At 43.2% G+C, this 18,067-nt stretch overlaps 1 protein-coding gene across 2 annotated transcripts in view; it reads right to left on the bottom strand.

Moving 5' to 3' along the window:
• The window catches only part of rgs19 (regulator of G protein signaling 19), a 99,165-nt gene extending 81,361 nt beyond the window's left edge, over window positions 1–17,804 (bottom strand). For both annotated transcript variants that reach the window (XM_014134284.2, XM_014134285.2), the window contains exon 1: window positions 17,574–17,804. The gene's annotated coding sequence lies outside the window, so the exon portion shown is untranslated. The remainder of the gene's footprint in view (window positions 1–17,573) is intronic.
• Window positions 17,805–18,067: the final 263 nt, after the last annotated feature.

Below are 18,067 nucleotides of genomic sequence, written 5' to 3'. Positions count from 1 at the left end.
CTGTATATAGCCTCCACATTGACTCTGTACCGTAACACCCTGTATATAGCCTCCACATTGACTCGTACCGTAACACCCTGTATATAGCCTCCACATTGACTCTGTACCGTAACACCCTGTATTTAGCCTCCACATTGATTCTGTACCGTAACACCCTGTATATAGCCTCCACATTGACTCTGTACCGTAACACCCTGTATATAGCCTCCACATTGAATCAGTACAGTAACACCCTGTATATAGCCTCCACATTGACTCTGTACCGTAACACCCTGTATATAGCCTCCACATTGACTCTGTACCGGTACCCCCTGTATATAGCCTCCACATTGACCCTGTACCGGTACCCCCTGTATATAGCCTCCACATTGACCCTGTACCGGTACCCCCTGTATATAGCCTCCACATTGACTCTGTACCAGTACCAACTGTATATAGCCTCCACATTGACTCTGTACCGGTACCCTCTGTATATAGCCTCCACATTGACCCTGTACCGGTACCCCCTGTATATAGCCTCCACATTGACTCTGTACCGGTACCCCCCTGTATATAGCCTCCACATTGACTCTGTATCGTAACACCCTGTATATAGCCTCCACATTGACTCTGTACCAGTACCAACTGTATATAGCCTTCACATTGACTCTGTATCGTAACACCCTGTATATAGCCTCCACATTGACTCTGTACCAGTACCAACTGTATATAGCCTCCACATTGACTCTGTATCGTAACACCCTGTATATAGCCTCCACATTGACTCTGTACCAGTACCAACTGTATATAGCCTCCACATTGACTCTGTATCGTAACACCCTGTATATAGCCTCCACATTGACTCTGTACCAGTACCAACTGTATATAGCCTCCACAATGACTCTGTACCAGTACCAACTGTATATAGCCTCCACATTGACTCTGTACCAGTACCAACTGTATATAGCCTCCACATTGACTCTGTACCAGTACCAACTGTATATAGCCTCCACATTGACTCTGTACCAGTACCAACTGTATATAGCCTCCACATTGACTCTGTACCAGTACCAACTGTATATAGCCTCCACATTGACTCTGTACCAGTACCAACTGTATATAGCCTCCACATTGACTCTGTATCGTAACACCCTGTATATAGCCTCCACATTGACTCTGTACCGGTACCCCCTGTATATAGCCTCCACATTGACTCTGTACCAGTACCAACTGTATATAGCCTCCACATTGACTCTGTACCAGTACCAACTGTATATAGCCTCCACATTGACTCTGTATCGTAACACCCTGTATATAGCCTCCACATTGACTCTGTACCAGTACCAACTGTATATAGCCACATTACTGTTATTTTATTGTTGCTACTTAATTATTTGTTACTTATTCATTTTTTACTTCAGTTTATTTGAGTAAATACTAAACATTCATAAAACTGCATTGTTGATTAAGGGCTTGTAAGTAATAATTTCACTGTAAGGTCTACACCTGTTGTATTCGGTGGCATGTGACAAATAAAATGTGATTTGATTAAATTTTTAAAAAACCTACAGAGATCAAAAAACATTAAAACCAAACACCATCCACGCTCATACAATTCAGCCAATAAAATGACAGACCACTAAAACCATCCTGCATTACAACAACCAACACCCCCCAATCAGAAGGAACCCCAGCACACTTAGGTAACATTACCACAAGACACCCAGTAACCAAAACAACACATAACAGGAGACTCCAGGCAACAATGTAAAAAAAAACACAGCAAAATCAGAGCAGCATGACATAGAACACGTAAGACATATACTGTGTGTGTGTGGTGTGTGTGTGTGTGTGTGTGTGTGTGTGTGTGTGTGTGTGGAAAATGGAAAATGCGGCGCCGGACATATGACCGGCAGCATTTTAAGTTAACGACCGTTTTCTTTTAACAGATTTACCGGACCCATATGTATAGAGTACATAATCCTGATTTGGGGTCGTCCACCCACGTTGCTCAGAATGACAGAAATCACATTTAGATGTGATGGTAATTCATCTGAACATAACATGTAACTCGAAGATTGCAATGGCGTGCAGTCCTTCTTACCGAATTCCAATGCGCACTCACTTTGAAAAATGTTAGATTGACATAGGCTATTTAAAAATGTGGCAGTCAATCTACTATCCCCCATAGTACAAACGTTAACCTATTCTATTGGTCAGTTTGTCGTTCTGTGTGAGAAAGAAATAGCCTATCCCAAACAGACTCTGGTACAGTTGTGGGTAGATAGATCCCCCAGTCATACAACCAGAAGCCTAGGCAACAGAAAGAAAATAAAAAATAAAAACTTTAAAAGCAAATCACGCTGATGAAACAAATCAGAACGTTTAGCTTTAAAAAATGTCGATACTGTAAACTATTATTTCTTCACATTTTGAAGTATAGCAATGCACACAAGGCAGTAGGCTACATATGAACGCTCGTTCCATAATGCAATTATCGGGAAAACACTGTTGTCAAAAAACGCACTCAAATAAAACCAGTTTCATGTGACAGACAAAAGGCGAAGCCATGGCCGGGCAGAAACCCTGCCAGATTGAACACCGTTACACCCTAACTGGATAACAAATGAACTAAATGAATTGTATTTGTTGTTTGTATTGTCTCCGGACTAATCAGAAATGTAAAAAAGAAAAAAGCATTAGGAGGTTCCAAAAACAACTGAATGTATGTGTCTTATAAATATACTTATATGTGAAAACTACTTCTATGTCCGAAGTCAGACTCAAGTATGTCCCCCCCCCCCCAAAAAAAAAAAATTAATAAATAACATGGTCTCTGTGGTAGAACGTTAATTTAGATGTTGTTCATTTATCAGAACGTCACCAGGTAACCCGATTTCAGGTGCTATAAACAGTTATTCACGTCGTCGTCCATGGAAACAGGATTATACGGGAAATCGTTCTTCTTGCAAAGCATGAAAACGTTTTAATCAAACGATTGTATTCATCTGACTATTTAAACCACAACAAAAAGAATCGCATTATTGTGTAGATGTAATCGTACTCAATGTGAACTAACCACTATGATATTAAAACTATGTATGATGAGTTCATGCCTGCCTTGGTAGGCCAGGTTTATGTTTGTCAATTTAAAGTGAGCTAGTGTTTTCATACCCGCCGTTGTATTACAGTATGTATAATGATTTCATGTTTTTACGCCTGAACGCCTCCAGTAGCGTTTCCTTATTCAACGTGAGCTATTCATGTTATACCCGCCATACAGTTCAATATACAGGCCTAAAGAGTTCGTATGTGGCTGTTTTCATATGGCAAAAAAAAGTGTGCACTTTTGGACTTAATGAAAACACTTTCATGGCTTCCTATTTTTTAATTGCTTCTTTGTGCAATATGCTGTTTGCGCATATTCCAGTTCAGTCCAGGTGTCCGGCCGACAGGCTATGAGGGACTGAGGGACAGGCTATGAGGGACAGACTATGAGGGACAGGCTATGAGGGACAGACTATGAGGGACAGGCTATGAGTGACTATGAGGGACAGGCTATGAGGGACAGGCTATGAGTGACTATGAGGGACAGGCTATGAGTGACTATGAGGGACAGACTATGAGTGACTATGAGGGACAGGCTATGAGTGACTATGAGGGACAGGCTATGAGTGACTGGCTATGAGTGACTATGAGGGACAGACTATGAGTGACTATGAGGGACAGGCTATGAGTGACTATGAGGGACAGACTATGAGGGACAGGCTATGAGTGACTGGCTATGAGTGACTGGCTATGAGTGACAGGCTATGAGTGACTATGAGGGACAGGGGATCATCATTCCCCCTGTAGACGACATAGCCTAGGCCTACATAAATCATGTGGCAAAGACTACAGCCTAGGAAAGTTATACAAGAATAGTAATATTATGATAGAAATAAGATATGTGGACACCATGTTGTACGCATAACAGTATAGCTTCCGTCCCTCTACTCGCCCCAACCTGGGCTTGAACCAGGGACCCTCTGCACACATCGACAACTGCCTCGCCTCGAAGCATCGTTACCCATCGCGCCACAAAGTCACGACCCTTGCAGAGCAAGGGGAACAACTACTTCAAGGTCTCAGAGCGAGTGATGTCACCGATTGAAACGCTATTAGCGCGCACCACCTCTAACTAACTAGCCATTTCACATTATAATTCTAAGCTAGAGGTCCTACATCGGGTCGGATACCCGCGGTTGATCCATCAAAAAATATCAACTGTCGGGTGGAATGAAAAAAAGTATTCTAACCCGTGGGTCAGTTCGCAGTCGGAAACGTTTTAAATCAAGGTAATATTTTTTTTTTCTTCACAAACACAGGAGCTTGTTGTGTTGAATTGTGTTGCAAATACCAATAGGCCCCGACCACCATTTTGATACAAAAATGTGATGTAATCAAAAGGCCAATGTTGACTTTTTTTAATTGGGGCTATGACAGTCTATTATAAATCAGTCTGACAGTACTTTTGACAGTATTTCAATCTTAATTGATTATGTTACTTTTCTCCCAGTCTGATTTTGTGCCTGGTTTTGTCCACTCTGTTCTAATGAGTGCTGGTGCGGCTTGTGGGTAATTCAGAGGGAAACACATACGATCTCCTGAGAGTCTTATCATTCAGTAATGGGGTCATCATATTGTAATGAACCAGGCAGGGAGCAGGTCTCGAACCCTCGACCTTCTAGCCCGAAGTCCAGCGCGCTATCGACTGTGCCGCAAAAGCATGCTCGTGCGGCAGAGTCGATATCTGCGCTTGTAAACCCAGGGTCGTTACACTATTTTGTAGCTCACACAGTTCAAAAGATAGAGGCACATTTGTAGGAAGAAAACAAGACACTGCTTTGTTTAAAACAACCGTAACCAGAGGCTACCTGAGGTTACTGACGTAATCCTGGTTATTTGAATCAAAACCTTTTTTAATTTTTTTTTTTTATTGTATTTCGTTTTTTCTCTCCTGACCCCATTTTCAAAATCAGGTGACCCCTCATGGGGTCGCGACCCCTAGTTTGGTTAAGTGCATTAGGCTATGAGGTGTCGGCTGAATAGCCGATTACAGACGCACTTTTTCCACTTAAAATTAACTAGGCAACTTTTCAGTTCGCTAGTCAGATAAAACAATTTAAAAAAAATAGCTGAGCCTTCCTTCCGCTAGAATGAACAATATGCATCTTCTAATGATATATTGATAGGAGGACAGGCGTTTGTCAGTCACAAAGTGAGGGTTGACAGGGAAACGCTGCTGGTTTGACAGTCTGCTGTCTGTCCCGCATCTCGGTTCCCTGGGTGTGTGTGTAGCGTGTGCGTGTTTTGTGTGTTGTGGTTGCAGTTGAATTTCTTTACACAGAGGGAGAGAGCATGAATTTCATAAGTCCCATATAAATGTGAGTGAATTTCATACGTCCCAAATAACATGTGAGTGAATTTCATACGTCCCATATAAAATATGAGCGAATTTCATAAGTCCCATATAAAATGTGGTAACGATGAGTCAAAATCCACTTAGCTTATTGTTTTCTGGCATATTCCGTTTTTTTTTCTTTCGTGTGCAAGGTCTTGCAGCTTGCTCAGGTCCAGTAAAACGTGTCGGGCCAGTGGATCCACTATAACATGTGTCGGGCCAGTGGATCCAGTATAACATGTGTCGGGCCAGTGGATCCAGGATAACATGTGTCGGGCCAGTGGATACAGTATAACAAGTGTCGGGCCAGTGGATCCAGTATAACATGTGTCGGGCCAGTGGATCCAGTATAACAAGTGTCGGGCCAGTGGATCCAGTATAACGTGTCGGGCCAGTGGATCCAGTAAAACATGTGTCGGGCTAGTGGATCCAGTATAACATGTGTCGGGCCAGAGGATCCAGTAAAACATGTGTCGGGCCAGTGGATCCAGTAAAACATGTGTCGGGCCAGAGGATCCAGTAAAACATGTGTAGGGCCAGTGGATTCAGTTGATCTTGTATGGTATTTTCAAAGATGTTGCTATATGTCTACTGATTTAATCAGTGTTGACAATGGACTAGTCAACTGCTGCTTTGTTAGTGTAGCAAAGCCCATGATAAACACCTGCTTCAGTCTTCAATCAACCCTGTATTACAGATAGCTGAGAAAATGCCCCTTAAAAGGAAACTTGAAGCCTGTGGAAGTCAGCAGACAGGATTCTTTTAAAAGGTCCCGGTGCAGTCAAAATGATTGATATTATCTTGTACAACAGCTGACTAAAAATGTTAATAAGTTGTTATTTCCTGATAGTCGCTGGCCCGGCCCGGGTGAGCCTGGCTAGCTACTTCATGTACCTATAGAGAACACTGGCTATGGGAGAGCTGAGGCAGACATAGCCTAGGCTACCAGCCACGCAGCGAGAGAGTGGACCAGGGAAGTTAATTTTTTTTTTTTACCTTTATTTAAACTAGGCAAGTTAAAAACAAATTCTTATTTACAATGACGGCCTAGGAACAGAGTGGGTTAACTGCCTTGTTCAGGGGCAGAACAACAGATTTTTACCTCATCAGCTCAGGGATTTGATCTAGCAACACTTTTGTTTATTGGCCCAACACTCTAACCACTAGGCTACCTGCCACCCCCAGAACTATCCATTAGTATTTGTGTCGTGCTGAAACATTCCTAATTTGGTCTCTTCCGCCACGTGACAATACATTGCCAAGTTTATTTTCCCTGACTCCTAGCTCACGCGAAAATGGCTAACGTAACAGGAGAAATACAAAGAAAGGTTATGATGCGGGGAACACCATTGTAGAAACAGGTGTTGCGTATGGGGAAATCCCCAGTTTGGAAGGATTTTGGAGTGCTTGTGGACAAGGAAAACAACATCCCGGTAGAATGGATACACAGCCTGCAAAAGTGCAAGCAGGTATCTGTATACAATAATTCCGTTAATTGTTGCATTAATTCAGGCTTTCGTTCATTTAAACCATATGCAGGCCATATCAAGTTTGAATCTGTGCGGCTGGTAGTTTGTGATTTGAGTTGTCAATGTACCGTGTTGCATTGTGAAAATAAGCCTATAGTTCTTCATTCCATTTTTACCATTTAGCAGACATTATTATCCAGAGTTACTTACAGTAGCAATTAGGGTTCAGTGCCTGGCTCAAGGGCACATTGACATCTTTTTTACTTAGTCAGTTCAGGGATTTTAACCAGGAACCTTTCAGTTAGTGAAATGGTCCACCCACACAGACAGTGTGGTGAAGAAGGCGCAACAGTGCTTCTTTAACCTCAGGAGGCTGAAGAAATTTGGCTTGTCACCTAAAACCCTCACAAACTTTTACATATGCACAATCGAGAGCATCCTGTTGGGCTGTATCGCAGTCTGGTACGGCAACTGCACCGGCCACAACCGCAGCGCTCTCCAGAGGGTGGTGTGGTCTGCACAACGCATCACCTGTTGCAAACTACCTGCCTTCCAGGACATCTACAGCACCCGATGTCACAGGAAGGCCAAAAAGATCATCAAGGACAACAACCACCCAAGCCACTGCCTGTTCACCCTGTTACCATCCAGAAGGCGAGGTCAGAACAGGTGCATCGAAGCTGGGGCGAGAGACTAAAAATCAGCTTCTATCTGAAGGTGAAATTGTTAGATTACATGTTAGATATTGCCACACTGTCGGAAATAGAAACACAAGAATTTCGCTACACTTGCAATAACATCTGCTAACCATGTGTATGTGACCAATAACATTTTATGTGATTTTATTTACTGGCCCAACCCTCTTAACCCGCTAGGCTACTTGCCGACCAATTCATGGCATGACTTACTTTGATCCAACATAGACATGCAGACAAATCAATTCACTTAAAAAAATGCTGGGTTATTGAAGCTGGGTGCTGGGTTATTGAAGCTTGGTTATGGGTTATTGAAGCTGGGTGCTGGGTTATTGAAGCTGGGTCGTGGGTTATTGAAGCTGGGTGCTGGGTTATTGAAGCTGGGTGTTGGGTTATTGAAGCTAGGTGATGGGTTATTGAGGCTGGGTGCTGGGTTATTGAAGCTGGGTGCTGGGTTATTGAAGCTGGGTACTGGGTTATTGTGAAATCGTCATTCCTGTTCATCTATTCTGTTGTGTAGTTATCACATGCTAACTACACCGGGAAACGCAGGTGTGTCCACGATGCTCCATCGCGCGCATGTTGAATTTGTCCATCCACACCAGAGACGATCAGGACGTGCAGGTTGAAATATCAAAATGAACTCCAAACCAACTATATTAACTTGGGGACAGGGCAAAACACATATGAAACACTCATGGACATTTAGCTAGCTAACTTGCTGTTGCTAGCTCATTTGTCCTGGGATATAAACCCTTTTTTTTTAGCTGGGTCTTTGTAGAAAATCAATCCATTTTGAGTCACACAAAATTGTGTGCTCTCTACTCTGACAATAAATCCACAGATAAAATCTCTCCTAGTTCAGTATTCTTCTTCTGTGGACTTTATATGGCGGTTGGCAACCAACTTTAAGGTGCATTACTGCCACCAACTAGACTGGAGTGTGGACCTCAGTTCATCTTTCAATCACCCACGTGGGTATATGCTACTAAAAACCAATGAGGAGATGTGAGAGGTGGGACTTGCAGCGCATCAAGTGTCTAAAATAGAACCAAGTTCTATTTTACCACCTGGCTAAGCAGACACTCGTTGATGCACGCGGTCAGCATGTAAGGTTGAACGGCGCTTACAGAATTGTATATGTTCCCTAAAAGCCATTGGGATACAATTAGGTGGTATACCTTATTATACTACCGCATGTAATAAATAATATTACAGAATGTGTAAAAGAAAAACATTTGAATTTGCAGTACGTAATTAACAGCAATGACATTTACTCTCACGGGTGACCACTAAGAGCTAGCTGAAAGCCATTCCCCTAATAAGCCACGCCTCCTGGAAATAACCTAAGGATTACATTAAAAAAGACCCAGCTGCTAGGTCAACCCAGCATGAGAGTAAAAAATACCCAACTGATGGTTAAATTAACCCATGTTTGGGTAATCCCAACAACCCAACTGTCCATCTGTCCTGATGTCGGATATCGGGTAGGGCTCAGACTTGTTGTGGCGGGTGCGGCTAAAGAAAAAGGACCCGTGCAGGACTCTGTTCTATGTCCCTTCTTCCCCTTTTAAGAAACCGAAGAACAGGAGAGGGAGGGAGGGAGGAAGGAGAGAGAGAAGGAAAGGGGGAACCCCAAAAAGAGGAATAGTGGCAGACAGATGGAGAAAGAGAGAACAGAGGAATAGAGTTGGCAGACAGATGTAGAAAGAGAGAACAGAGGAATAGAGTTGGCAGACAGATGTAGAAAGAGAGAACAGAGGAATACAGTGGCAGACAGATGTAGAAAGAGAGAACAGAGGAATACAGTGGCAGACAGATGGAGAAAGAGAGAACAGAGGAATAGAGTTGGCAGACAGATGGAGAAAGAGAGAACAGAGGAATAGAGTTGGCAGACAGATGTAGAAAGAGAGAACAGAGGAAGAGTTGGCAGACAGATGTAGAAAGAGAGAACAGAGGAATACAGTGGCAGACAGATGTAGAAAGAGAGAACAGAGGAATGGAGTTGGCAGACAGATGTAGAAAGAGAGAACAGAGGAATACAGTGGCAGACAGATGTAGAAAGAGAGAACATAGGAATAGAGTTGGCAGACAGATGGAGAAAGAGAGAACAGAGGAATAGAGTGGCAGACAGATGTAGAAAGAGAGAACAGAGGAATACAGTGGCAGACAGATGTAGAAAGAGAGAACAGAGGAATGGAGTGGCAGACAGATGGAGAAAGAGAGAAAAGAGGAATAGAGTTGGCAGATAGATGGAGAAAGAGAGAACAGAGGAATACAGTGGCAGACAGATGGAGAAAGAGAGGACAGAGGAATAGAGTTGGCAGACAGATGGAGAAAGAGAGAACAGAGGAATAGAGTTGGCAGACAGATGTAGAAAGAGAGGACAGAGGAATAGAGTTGGCAGACAGATGGAGAAAGAGAGAACAGAGGAATAGAGTTGGCAGACAGATGGAGAAAGAGAGAACAGAGGAATACAGTGGCAGACAGATGGAGAAAGAGAGAACAGAGGAATGGAGTGGCAGACAGATGGAGAAAGAGAGAACAGAGGAATAGAGTGCAATGGGATCAAACTGTCCATGGAAAAACAGTATCAGGACTTGAGGCAGAAGGAGCTAACGGTACTCTGATGGTAACAGGGTCTGTAGTGGTTATTCTAACTTATTGTTCATTTTGGAAACAAGAAAAGTGTAAAACTTCAGGTGTGATGATGAGATCCAGTATGTATATCTGCATGACCACTCTAGTCACCATCCACAAATAAAGCTCTGACACTTTTTAGTATGTCTACGTGATCCCTGTGGGAATTGAACCCACGACTGACGTTGTTAGCGCTACACTCTTACCAACTGAGACAGACAGGCACCATATCTACCCAACAGTCAGACTGAGACAGACAGGCACCAAATCTAGACTATAGTAAAAGGTTGAGACAGAGGCTGAGGATGTGGCCTGACAATAGGAGAACAGAGCAAGATATCTTTCTGCAGAGTGACATGAATGAGTCACATACTTCCTCTGGAGGAGGACGCCCTGTCACAGTGATATCCTGCTTCTCTCTGAGTCACACTGATACCCTGCTTCGCTCTGATTTACACTGATATCCTATTTCTCTCTGATGTACACTGTACTGACAGAGGTATAGTGTACTGACAGGGGTATAGGGTCCTGACAGGGTTCCCCTTTGCTGCTATAATAACCTCCACTCTTCTGGGAAGGCATTCCACTCGATGTTGGAACATTGCTGCGGGGACTTGCTTCCATTTAGCCACAAGAGCATTAGTGAGGTCGGGCACTGATGCTGGGCGATTAGACCTGGCTCGCAGTCGGCGTTCCAATTTATCCCAAAGGTGTTCGATGGGGTTGAGGTCAGGGCTCTGTGCAGGCCAGTCAAGTTCTTCCACAACTATCTCGACAAACCAATTCTGTATGGACCTCGCTTTGTGCACGGGGGCATTGTCATTTTGAAACAGGAAAAGGCCATCCCCAAATTGTTGCCACAAAGTTGGAAGCACAGAGTTGTACAGAATGTCATTGTATGCTGTAGCGTTAAGATTTCCCTTCACAGGAACTAAGGGGCCTATCCCGAACCATGAAAAACAGCCCCAGGCCATTATTCCTCTTCCACCTAACTTTACAGTTGGCACTACGCATTTGGGCAGGTAGCGTTCTCCTGGCATCCGCCAAAACCAGATTCGTCCATCGGACTGCCAGATGGTGAAGCGTGATTCATCACTCCAGAAAATGTGTTTCCACTGCTCCAGAGTCCAATGGCGGCGAGCTTTACACCACTCCAGCCGACGCTTGGCGTTGGCATGGTGATCTGAGGCTTGGCCATGGAAACCCATTTTCATGAAATTCCCGACGAACAGTTCTTGTGCTGACATTGCTTCCAGAGGCAGTTAGGAACTCGGTAGTGAGTGTTGCATCTGGGGGCAGACAATTTTAACGCGCTTCAGCACTCGGCGGTCCTATTCTTTGAGCTTGGTAGGTGAGCTTGTTGTGGCCTACCACTTCATGGCTGAGCCGTTGTTGCTCCTAGACGTTTATACCTCACAATAACAGCGCTTACAGTTGACCGGGGGAAGCTCTAGCAGGGCAAAATTTGACGAACTGACTTTTTGGAAAGGTGGCATCCTATGACGGTGCCACATTGAAAGTCACAGAGCTCTTCAGTAAGGCCATTCTACTGCCGATGTTTGTCTATGGAGATTGCATGGCTGTGTACTTTATTTTATACACCTGTCAGCAACGGGTGTGGCTTAAATAGCCGAATCCACTCATTTGAAGAGGTGTCCACATACGTTTGTATATATAGTTTACATGCGGCTTCTCTTCTGTAATTACATCATACTCGTTTAGAACACTAAATAAAACCTTGATCACCAAAATGATGTCATCAATCGATAGAATGTTCAATGAATCACCATGCATATTTGATGTGTTTGAAAAATTAAATACTGTCAGCTTTTATGACGCTGAAAGAAACGTTTAGGCGGTCACAACAGGTTTCCTAACCCTCATTCACATTCTATCAAGATGCTGAATTAAATAAATAATATTTCTTCAATCCTGTTCCAGAGACGTCATTAACATTTTGGTCTATAATTTTACTGCGAGGGGTTACTATTACAGTAGGCTAGGTGTGAGGCCTACAGTCGGTGTCCAGACTTCAGATACTAATCCCACTATTAAACTACTCCACTCTGAAATAATTCCAACATCCAAGAGACGTCACTTACAAAACACCCGGAAGTGTTCGTTCATTCGGCCTACACAAGTCTTGTAACCTGAATTTATGCGTACACTGCTGTCCGCACGCGTCTCGGCGACTCTGCCTTGGCATAATGTCAGTGTTATCATTGAACCACACTTTTTGTCCAGTCGCTCATTTTTAATGCGACAGGCATTCGGTAATGATAGATAGTGTAATAGCCTACAGTTTTCTTGTAATCTATGTTTTAATTATGGTGATAGGCTTATGTTTCACTATTTATTTTGCGGGGAAGCCGTACTGGACTGTTCCAGCTTACTTTCTCCCCTCCTTTAAATACTAAGTATTTAAGCCTATAAGTAACTAAGTAAATACACCTTCACTGAAGTGAAACATTAGTTAAATTGGATCAATATTCAGTGTGGATTCCAGGCTAGGCCACTCCTCCTCCAATGGACTTAAGGGCTTTCCCGACAATAAGTAGTAGACAGAGTTGCCCAATCATTTTCTCTAGTGGATCTAGCCTTGGTGTTTATCCTTCCTCCTCCTTCTATTCTCTAGTGGATCTAGCCTTGGTGTTTATCCGTCCTCCTTCTATTCTCTAGTGGATCTAGCCTTGGTGTTTATCCTTCCTCCTTCTATTCTCTAGTGGATCTAGCCTTGGTGTTTATCCTTCCTCCTTCTATTCTCTAGTGGATCTAGCCTTGGTGTTTATCCTCGTCCTCCTTCTATTCTCTAGTGGATCTAGCCTTGGTGTTTATCCTTCCTCCTTCTATTCTCTAGTGGATCTAGCCTTGGTGTTTATCCTTCCTCCTTCTATTCTCTAGTGGATCTAGCCTTGGTGTTTATCCTTCCTCCTTCTATTCTCTAGTGGATCTAGCCTTGGTGTTTATCCTTCCTCCTTCTATTCTCTAGTGGATCTAGCCTTGGTGTTTATCCTTCCTCCTTCTATTCTCTAGTGGATCTAGCCTTGGTGTTTATCCTTCCTCCTTCTATTCTCTAGTGGATCTAGCCTTGGTGTTTATCCTTCCTCCTTCTATTCTCTAGTGGATCTAGCCTTGGTGTTTATCCGTCCTCCTTCTATTCTCTAGTGGATCTAGCCTTGGTGTTTATCCTTCCTCCTTCTATTCTCTAGTGGATCTAGCCTTGGTGTTTATCCTTCCTCCTTCTATTCTCTAGTGGATCTAGCCTTGGTGTTTATCCTTCCTCCTTCTATTCTCTAGTGGATCTAGCCTTGGTGTTTATCCTTCCTCCTCCTTCTATTCTCTAGTGGATCTAGCCTTGGTGTTTATCCTTCCTCCTTCTATTCTCTAGTGGATCTAGCCTTGGTGTTTATCCTTCCTCCTTCTATTCTCTAGTGGATCTAGCCAAGGTGTTTATCCTTCCTCCTTCTATTCTCTAGTGGATCTAGCCTTGGTGTTTATCCTTCCTCCTTCTATTCTCTAGTGGATCTAGCCTTGGTGTTTATCCGTCCTCCTTCTATTCTCTAGTGGATCTAGCCTTGGTGTTTATCCGTCCTCCTATTCTTTAGTGGATCTAGCCTTGGTGTTTATCCTTCCTCCTTCTATTCTCTAGTGGATCTAGCCTTGGTGTTTATCCTTCCTCCTCCTTCTATTCTCTAGTGGATCTAGCCTTGGTGTTTATCCTTCCTCCTTCTATTCTCTAGTGGATCTAGCCTTGGTGTTTATCCGTCCTCCTCTATTCTCTAGTGGATCTAGCCTTGGTGTTTATCCTTCCTCCTCCTTCTATTCTCTAGTGGATCTAGCCTTGGTGTTTATCCTTCCTCCTCCTTCTATTCTCTAGTGGATCTAGCCTTGGTGTTTATCCTTCCTCCTTCTATTCTCTAGTGGATCTAGCCTTGGTGTTTATCCTTCCTCCTCCTTCTATTCTCTAGTGGATCTAGCCTTGGTGTTTATCCGTCCTCCTTCTATTCTCTAGTGGATCTAGCCTTGGTGTTTATCCTTCCTCCTTCTATTCTCTAGTGGATCTAGACTTCCTTTCTCCTTCTATTCTCTTGGACTGAGGAAACTATACACCGGATTTATCTTGTTGCAGTAATAGTAGTCTATAGTTAAGCCTTTCACTTCTCTCACTGCCCAGGGATCCACTTTTGTAAGTGGAAGATACTTTCGACACCACTTAGTATCAGATAAATACTTTTGCCGCATCCTAAATGGCACCTTATTCCCTACAAAGTGCACTACTATTAACCAGAGCCTTATGGGTAGTAGTGCACTATCTAGGAAATACTGTTCCATTTGGGCCTTTATCTACACTAGAAACGGAACATATCATGTGAGGAAATCAGTCAATTTAAATACATTCATTAGGCCCTAATCTATGGATTTCACATGACTGGGAATACAGATATGCATCTGTTGGTCACAGATACCTTTAAAAAGGTTGGGACTTGGATTAGAAAACCAGTCAGTATCTCCAACTCCTTCGAGTTGATCAGGCTGTTGATTGTGGCCTGTGGAATGTTGTCCCACTCCTCTTCAATGGCTGTAAGAAGTTGCTTGATATTGTCAGGAACTGGAACACGCTGTCTTACACGTCAATCCAGAGCATCCCAAACATGCTCAATGGGTGACATGTCTGGTGAGTATGCATGGCCATGGAAAAACTGGGACATTTTCAGCATCCAGGAATTGTGCACAGATTCTTGCGACATGGGGCTGTGCATTATCATGCTGAAACATCGAGGTGATGGCGGTGGATGAATGGCACGACAATGGGACTCAGGATGTCATCACGGTATCTCTGTGCATTCAAATTGCCATCAATAAAATGCTATTGTGTTCGTTGTCCGTAGCTTATACCCATAGCATAACACCACCACCACCACCATGGGGCACTCTGTTCACAACGGTGACATCAGCAAACCGCTCACCCACACAACACTATACACCCTGTCTGCCATCTGCCCGGTACAGTTGAAACCAGGATTCATCCGCGAATAGCATCGAAGGTGAGCATGTTGCTCACTGAAGTGGGTTACGACCCTGGCGAGGATGAAGAACACGCAGATTAGCTTCCCTGAGACGGTTTCTGACAGTTTCATCAGCTGTCCGAGTGGCTGGTCTCAGACGATCCTGCAGGTGAAGAAGCCGGATGTGGATTACCTGGGATGGTGTGGTTACACATGGTCTGCAGGTGTGAGGCCAGGTTGGCCGTACTGACGGCTTATGGTAGAGAAATTAACATTAAATTCTCTGGTAACAGTTCTGGTGGACATTCCTGTAGTCAGCATGGCAATTCCACACTCCCTCAAAACTTGAGACATCTGTGGCATTGTGTTGTGTGATAAAACTGCACAATTTAGAGTGGCCTTTTATTGTACCCAGCACAAGGTGCACCTGTGTAATGTTCATGCTGTTTAATCAGCTTCTTGATATGCCACACCTGGCAATTGGATGGATTATCTTGGAAAAGGAGAAATACTCACTAACAGGGATGTAATTAAATGTGTTCATACAATTTTACAGAAATAAGCTTTTTGTGCGTATCTGAGACTTATCAATTTCCTGAAAACACCTCCATGCTCATGTCATATGTTAACATAATGTCTGTTTGGGCTCCTCAGTGCATGTCCTCTCATGCCATACGTTTCTGCTGCACTGCTCTCTCTCTCTCTCTCTCTCTCTCAGTCTATGTTGCTCTTTTCTCCCAACCTACAATAGAATCCTCTCACGGTGAGAGAGCAATCTGTCAAATTAACAGAAAAGGCTTTGAGGTAACTCTTGATTTCTGTTATTAAGAATGTGTAGCAAACTCCAGGATGCATATCAGACATTTCAGTCATTAAAACAAAGTAGAACATGTTGATTGATTTTGACTGATGTATCATTGCAATCCTTGTGTTTGGTCTGATCTGTGTGCCCAAAATGCAGTTCGCAAGCTTTGCTTCACCCCCCCCCATATTCAGAAGCGCGTCCTCAGGAGATTGGTACGCACGAACATGTTTCAAAGCGCTTCTCCGCCACGCGACAACCGGTGCCCCGCCCCCACTCCCCTCACCTTCCTCCGCTCCACGGGGACGCGCTTACCGGCGCCGCTCACGACAAAAAATTCATTCAATCGAACGACTCGTGCATGAGTCACGAACGCGCTTTACTACACGATGAGTTTGGGAGGAAAGGTGTAGGCAGACAGTCACATATCCTCCTCATAAATGATTCACACGCGGCTAAACCAACAATACGAGGGTTAAAAGACCATTATTTAATGTCGTTCACCTGCAACACAGATGATATCTAGGCCTATCAATAGGATATCTGATAAAACAAACTTCCCAACGGCCAATTATCATCTTTTCAATTTGCACTTCCTAAAACAAAGATGATCGACTTGAGAAAAATCCATGTATTGACTCCCCCCCACCACTACCGGTAGACTACATATCAAACACTAAAGGACACTAACCCATAGGAATAACTTGTTTAGGTAGGCTGAGAAGAGCATCACGATTTGGCGTAGAAAAATCACAAAACTCACTCTCTCATAACCTATTAATATTGCGCGAGGAGAACTGACAGATGTCACGCAACAAAATGTACGAATTGGACAAAATGTGACAAATACAAAAAAAACGTTTGCACTATATAACCCCGTCGGATTCCTTCTTCCTTCCGCTCCTGTGGGGTTTACATATAGCGAACCAGCAACCAGGGAAACATCTAACTTGGGTGTTCAAATGATTTGCTTTCAATATTACAGTTAGCAGGCTGTGCACATGTTTACGCTAGTCATAATGATGACAAATAAATCATACCATTGGTACCGAGAGAGACAGAGAGAGAGAAATCCTAGCCGAGTAAAATTGAACAGACTGACATCTCCATATTGTACTAATACGGATCCAGAGCAGACCATTCTACTAATAGAAATGAAGCAGTGAAACAAGCGACAAAAATAAGCGGCAGCAGCAGTATTTCCCTACCTAGCTCTCTTCCTCAGTCAGTTTCCAATGAGAAGCACAGTGGTTATTCTATCGAAAGACATATCTTTACTCTATTTCCAGGAAAGCTGTATTCTGTGTATAACGATATGGAGTGTTGTCGAAAACATGATCAAAATACTAAATGTTGTTTTACAGGTTTTTTTTGTAGGGGGGGGGGACCGTTACAGGGTTTGTATCTTCAAGACAAACCTTTTCTCTTCAGCAGTAGCCTAGGAATCACGGACCATTTTCAAAATGGGAAAAACCCACCATTGACTGGCAAACTAAAAAAACAATTTACTTGACATGGCTATTATTTAATAATACTTACAATTTTTTGCATTAAAATGATCAGGTGGACGGTATCCGTTTCGTTTTCGGAGGCACATCCGTTCCTTTTAATGTTTTTTTTATTATTTATATGTAAAAAAAATACTGTATATATTCGCTGTTGCCGTGTTCCAGCGCGAGCTGGGCTCGACACCCTTACCGACGCGAACGGAGGCTGCACGGCGCATGCGTATAGCCAGACGTACTCCTTCCACAGCCAGACAGAGCTGATCACCAAGGAACGGGTCTTCCTCAGTATAACTGGCGTTTGTTATAAAACCTAACTTCTTTATGTGCCACTTGTAAGTCATAACAATTAAAGCATACAGGAAGTTAATGACTAAGGTCAACTAACATATTGATTAAGTACATAATCATCTTCCTCGACATCCTCATCATCCTCTTTTTCCTCCCCATCTTCATCAACAGGTAAACTAAAATTGCAACAAAAATAACATTGTAATGACATTATAATAATACTACTACTACTAATAA

Source organism: Salmo salar, chromosome ssa13 (genome assembly GCF_905237065.1).
Source record: "Salmo salar chromosome ssa13, Ssal_v3.1, whole genome shotgun sequence".
NCBI lineage: Eukaryota > Metazoa > Chordata > Actinopteri > Salmoniformes > Salmonidae > Salmo > Salmo salar.
Note: the sequence above shows the minus strand (reverse complement) of the source record. Positions and strands in the feature narration are given on the sequence as shown.